Source organism: Theropithecus gelada, unplaced genomic scaffold (genome assembly GCF_003255815.1).
Source record: "Theropithecus gelada isolate Dixy unplaced genomic scaffold, Tgel_1.0 HiC_scaffold_323, whole genome shotgun sequence".
Lineage (NCBI taxonomy): Eukaryota > Metazoa > Chordata > Mammalia > Primates > Cercopithecidae > Theropithecus > Theropithecus gelada.
The window spans coordinates 3,366-9,833 of record NW_020259727.1 but is presented as its reverse complement, the minus strand read 5'-3'; the positions used below and the strand labels follow the sequence as shown (position 1 = coordinate 9,833).

Here is a 6,468-nt window from a genome sequence, read left to right as displayed (position 1 = left end):
TACTAAATTTGTTTTGTTTACAATTGGAAAGGCATTGAGACCAGGAGGCCAGATGCCCAGGAGGATAAGTCATTAGGCAAGCAGGCTGATTTCCCAGACTGTTTTCAGGAGATCTTGCCAGAGTTTTACATAATTCTACATCCTCTCAGAGCTTCCATTCCTATCAATGGAATTGATCTTTCCAGGTGAGAAAATAAATTTCCCAACCTAAGCACATAAGCACTGGGAAGAACATTTCTATTTTTACTTTTAATTTCCTTCAGAAATTGGGGTACTAAGAAGATAAGTTACCAAGGTCATGTATATAGTAAATGATGGAGCTAGAATTTAGCTTATGCTATTACTCATCAAGTTATGCTGTCTGCAAAATGGCAATGGGTACCCCATGTTGGATTTCTAGTGCCTTGGTTAATGAAATAGTAAGTTGGAAAAATATGAGATCTACCAAACTCAGAGTGTTTAGGAGATAATTAATGGTATGGTTTCATAATCCCTTTATTGATCTAATGGGAAATAAAATACTTTATTTCATAGAAATGTTGTGAGGATTAGATAAGATATAAAACATGTTTAGCATACGGTCTAGTTCCATAAATGTTACATTTCATTTTATTATAAATATTGTTTCCATAGTATCTCACCTATTATTATTTTCAAAGTTCAGATGTTTGGTGCTTTGACATCTCAACATATGAACAAAAAAGTATGTATTAAAAATTAAAGTCTATATGCTCTTAATTATAGAGCTGCTTAAAGAAGACAAAAATAGAAGTCTAGGGGCTGGGCACAGGGGCTCACACCTGTAATTCCAGCACTTTGGGAGGTTGAGGTGGGAGGATCTCTAGAGCCCAGGAGTTCAAGACCAGCCTGGGCCACATACTGAGATCTCATCTCTACTAAAAAAAAGTTTAAAAATTAGCCGGATGTGGTAGCACACACCTGTAGTCCCAGCTAATCGGGTGGCTGAATTGGGAAGATCACTTGAGCACAGGATGTCAAGGCTGCAGTGACCTATGATCATGCCACTACACTCCAGTCTAGGTGACAGAGCGAGACCCTGTCTGTAAAATATATAAATAAATAAATAACAAAAACACATAAAAATCTAATACTTACCTGTCAGGGGACATACCATGATTCCAAAGGTGGTTTTTCCAGGGCTAAGCTCATCCACTGCACTCTAGGTATGCTGACCCCTGCGATTTCCCCAAATGCTGGAAACTTGACTGCATGATTTGTGGTAGTAGAGCCCATGTTCATGTTTTCCCCTGAAAAACAAAAGTTTTAATTTAAAAAAATATTTTAATAAAATAAAATAAATCTAGACTTACCTGAGAAGACATAGCAAGGACCCGTTTGAGATAACAAATATAAGATATGATCACTGATTTCAAATATGTTTACAATCTACCTGTTACAGTAATCTAAGGATGAGGCTTGTACAACTTGCTCTTATATAATAGCAGGAAAAACACAGGAGAAAGGAAAAATCAGACAAACTTTTTCTTTTTTGAGACAGAATTTTGCTCTTGTCACCCAGGCTGGAGAGCAGTGGCATGATCTTGGCTCACCACAACCTCTGCCTCCTGGGTTCAAGTGATTCTCCTGCCTCAGCCTCCCAAGTAGCTGGGATTACAGGCATGTGCCACCACACCTGGCTAATTTTGTATTTTTTTAGTAGAGATAGGGTTTCTCCCTGTTGGTCAGGCTGGTCTCGAAATCTGGACCTCAGGTGATCTGCCCACTTCAGCCTCCCAAAGTGTTGGGATTACAGGCGTGAGCCACCACACCTGGCCTGGAGAGACTTTTAAACAACAATAATCACCATTTATAGCTCTTTCTGAATTTAACTTTCCAAAAGAAAAGACATGTTTTAAAATACTCGTTGGGGAGAAGTTCCATTTCATGACATTGGAGTACCTGAAATCAAACATACCCTCCTATTGAAATAACTAAGAAATGGGGAGGCAGAATATATGAGGCAGTGGTTTTTGGATAGCACAGAACTAGGATCCACTATAGAAGGGAAGTAAATGAAGTGAGCCATGTAACTGCCATATGTTTCTGTCTGGGAGCACTTTCCAGATTGCAGTGCAGTAAGGAGATCCCTCAGAATGCCTGGCTCTCTCACTGAGTTGAGTAGACACAGATCAGAGTTTGGGAAGATTGAGGTGGCTAGAAAGAAGAGAGCTGTGTGGGGAAAGGGTTCCAAAAATATTGACGCAGATCCCGTGACTCTATTGTTGAGTACTAAATTATATATGAATAAGGTAAAAGTCCATGAGGTCAGCAAAACAGCTCAAGAGTTGAGGGGCTGAAAGATACCTTCACTGAAGGCCCCAAGTAGTTACACTTTCATAGTGATGCTAAGCTGGCCTTAGAATAAAGGAAGCTCTGGATCAGTGATCAGCAAAGCATGGTGCCTGGGCCAAATCCGGTTGATGACCTGTTTTTGTTAGACCCATCAGATAAGAATGGGCTTCACACTTTTACAAGGTTGTATTTAAAAAAAAAAGGAGGAGGAGAAAGTTATGCAATAAAGATTGGGTGTTATCTAGAAAGCTTAACTTAACATTTACTACCTGGCTCTTTATAGAAAAAGTTTACTGACGTGCCTTAAAAAGTCTAAAAATAATTCTTGAAATAATCAAACTGATTCTCAGTTCACTTAACTTCCTGCCAAAGTCTAATACTTTAAATAAATAAAATAAAATCTGGCACTTAACAGGGTACAATTCAAAATCCCTGGCACCCAATAAAAATTATTAGACATGCAAATAAGCAGGAAAATATTATTCATAATCAGAAAAAAATGACTCAATAGAAAACTCAGAAATGACAGGTGATGGAACGTGCAGACAAGGACTTTAAACAGAGGTTGTAAATATGCTCAAGGATTTAAAAGAGAACATAAATATAATAAAGAGAGAAATAAAGGATATATTAATGACACAAACTGAGCTTTTAGAGATACAAAACACAATCTCCCGAATGAGAAATTTGCTATATGGGACTTAATTCTGCAGAAGAAGGCCAGGTGCAGTGACTCATGCCTATAATCCCAGCACTTTGGTAGGCCAAGGCAGGTGGATCACTCGAGGTTAGGAATTTGAGACCAGCCTGGTCAACATAGTGAAACTCTGTCTCCACTAAAGGTACAAAAATTGACTGGGTATGCTGGCACTCGCCTGTGGTCCCCGCTACTTGGGAGGCTGAGGTAGCAGAATTGCTTGAGCCTGGGAGGTGGAGGAGGTTGCAGTGAGCTGAGATTGCACCACTGCACCACTCCAGCCTGGGCAACAGAGAAAGACTCTGTCTCAAAAAAAAAAAAAAAAAAAAAAAAAAAAATCTGCAAAAGATTGGTAAGCTTGTAAACAGAGTTTCAGTGACTATAGGACAAGATGAATTAACATTTGAGTAATTAGAATCCCAAAAAAGAAGGATGGAGAGGAAAAAAATAGGAAAAGAAATAATGGTCAAAACATTCCAAGTTTGATGAAAACTACGAAGCCCTAATCCAGAAAGCTGAATAAGCCCCAAGCAGGATAAACACAAAGAAATCACACCAAGATAAATCGTAAACAAAAATTTGTGGTAAAGAAAAGACATTGACATCGAAAAGTAGCCTATTGGCTGGGCACAGTGGCTCACGTCTCTAATCCCATCACTTTTGAGGCTGAGGAGGGTAGATCCCGAGGTCAGGAGTTCAAGACCAGCCTGGCCAAGATAGGGAAACCCCGTTTCTACTAAAAATACAAAAATTAGCCAGGCGTGGTGGTTGGTGCCTGTAATCCCAGCTACTCGGGAGGCTGAGGCAGGAAGTTGCTTGAACCTGGAAGGCGGAGGTTGCAGTGAGCCAAGATGGCACCACTGCACTCCAGCCTGGCGACAGGATGAGACTCCATCTCAAAAGAAAAGAAAAGAAAGAAAGGAAGCCCATTACACAAACGACTAAAATAAGAATGAAAGTGAGCCTCTTGTCTCAAACTATGCTGCCATATTCTAAAAGAAAAAATGTTAACCTAGAATTCTAGAATTATATATATATACATATATATAAAAAACATCTATCAAAAATGAAGATCCATGCCAGTAATTAACATTTGGAATTTGAAATTTGCTAATAATAGTACCACTTATAATACTACCAAAAATTAAATATATAGATATATACCTAACAAAATATGTACAAAATATGTACAAAATCTATAAGCAGAAAACAACAAACTTTGATTAAAGAGCTCAAAGAAGTTCCAAATAAGTGATGAGACAATTCTGTGATTCATAGATTGGTAGACTCAATATTTTTAAGATATCAACTCTACCCAAATTGACCTGTAGGTCCAATGCAATACCAATCAAAATCCCAGTGAGATATTTTTTAGATATCAATAAAATTATTGTAACATCTATAAGAAAAGGCACAAGATGTAAAATAGCCCGAGAAAAAAGAATAAAGTTGAAGGACTTACACTACCTGATTTCAAAACTTACTATAAAGCTATGAGGTTGTAAAAAGACACACATGAATCATAAACGCCCATTTCTTAAAGAAACCAATCTCAAAAGGCTAAAAACTATATGACATTCTAAAAAAGATAAAGCTACAGAGATGATTGAAAGATCAGCGCTTCCAGCCTGAACAACATGGCAAAACCCCATCTCTCCAAAAATAAAAATTAAAAAAGTTAGCCCACATGGTGGTACACGCCTATGGTCCCAGCTACTCCAGAGGCTGAGGTAGGAGGAACACTTAAACCTGGGAGGTGGAGGTGGCGATGAACTGAGATGGTGCCACTGCAATCTAGCCTGGGCAACAGAGCAAGACTCTGAATTAAAAAAAAAAAAAAAAATTAGTGTTTGCTAGAGGTTTAGCAGTGAGGAGCAGAAGTCAAATAGATGAAGCTGGGGATTTAGAGTAGTGAAACTATTCTGTATGATGCGATAATTGTGAATACATGATATTATGCATTTGTCAAAACTTACTGAATTTTACAGCCCAAAGAGTGAATGTTAGTATAGCATACACAAATTTGGAGAGAAAAGGTCATTTAGGAGGTCTAGAAGGTTGGGAGAGTACCAGGATAGAATCCTAAATATGACAAAATAATCTGGCTGTATTACAAATGTATTAAAAAATCACACTGAAGGGGCTAGAAGAAAAGATGCTGACCCAAGTAACTTTAGAAATGGATTTTCATTTATTTGTTTGTTTTTAATATGGCCTTACTAAATCAATGGCAGAGTTTTTAAAGCAAAACAGAAACAAGTGTACATAAGCACTGTACTCTAGCTGATAAAGTTGTACCTGAAAGAAATATGAATTAATAATTCTGACATTTCCGAATAATGGAATTAAACACTAGTAAATGGATGGTGAATGGTAGAATTTGAATTTCTCACTCTTGGAGTGGGAGTTTACAAAAAAGGAGTTAGTATATACATCCATGTTTTCTTTCTGTCAGCTGAGAGGGCCTAGAAGCAGTGACACTCTAGTAGCAACAAGCACACCTAGTACCCAGAACTTGGTTTCTAATATCACTCTCCAGTAAAAAGAACCAGGGCTCTTTGGAGATGGATGGATGGATGAATGGATGGATGATCATAGGATGGATGATTCTAGGACTGGAGCAAGAAATATACAGGTGAGCCTGGAGCCTCTTGTCATGTCAGAAAATAAAGAGGTATTCAAAACATATAAACAAACCAAGCCCCTCAGTGATAAAAGTATGTCAAAGGGACAGAGGAGAACAATATGAGCAACAAGATAAACTAGTGTTGTACTAAATCACAATAAATAAACTATTCAAAAAATAAGAGACTCCTTCTAAATTCTTTTATAAGATAGTTTTAGTCTAATACCAAAACCAAACCGCCCAAAAGAGCTACAGGTCAAATCCCTCATAAATACAGATACAAAAATTCTTAACAAAATAGTATTGGCTGGGTGCAGTGTCTCATGCCTGTAATCCCAACACTTTGTGAAGTCAAGGTGGGCAGATCGCTTGAGCTCAGGAGTTCAAGACCAGCCCGGGCAACATAGTGAAACCCCGTTTCTACTAAAATTATAAAAATTAGCCAGGTGTGGTGGCATGTGCCTAGAGTACCAGTTACTCAGGAGGCTGAGGCAGGAGTATCGCTTGCACCTGGGAGGTCAAGGCTATATTGAACTGTGATCATGCCACTGCACTCCAGCCTGGGTGACAGAATGAGAGACTGTCTTAAAAAACAGAAAAAGAATTCAATCAAATTAAACAATATGTAAAAAGGATAATTATGGTTGATTTGTATTGCATGAACTTAGCTAAGCTGAAATTGCATTTTCCAGAATTCTTATCCATCCATAATTTTAAGTTAGCATTGGCCTGAGGGCACATTTTGCTTAAGATATGAAAGGTGCAAGTGAAGCTGCCACCATATTGCTTTTACACATGGAAAGTTGATGTGGGTAGCTGGTGCTGTTACAGT

At 38.1% G+C, this 6,468-nt stretch overlaps 1 non-coding gene across 1 annotated transcript; it reads left to right on the top strand.

Annotated features, from left to right (window-relative positions):
- The first annotated feature begins 1,108 nt into the window (after nucleotides 1-1,108).
- Nucleotides 1,109-1,269, top strand: LOC112617674. The gene has a single exon (XR_003117944.1). It is a non-coding gene; the product is annotated as a U1 spliceosomal RNA (small nuclear RNA).
- The last annotated feature ends 5,199 nt before the right edge of the window (nucleotides 1,270-6,468 follow it).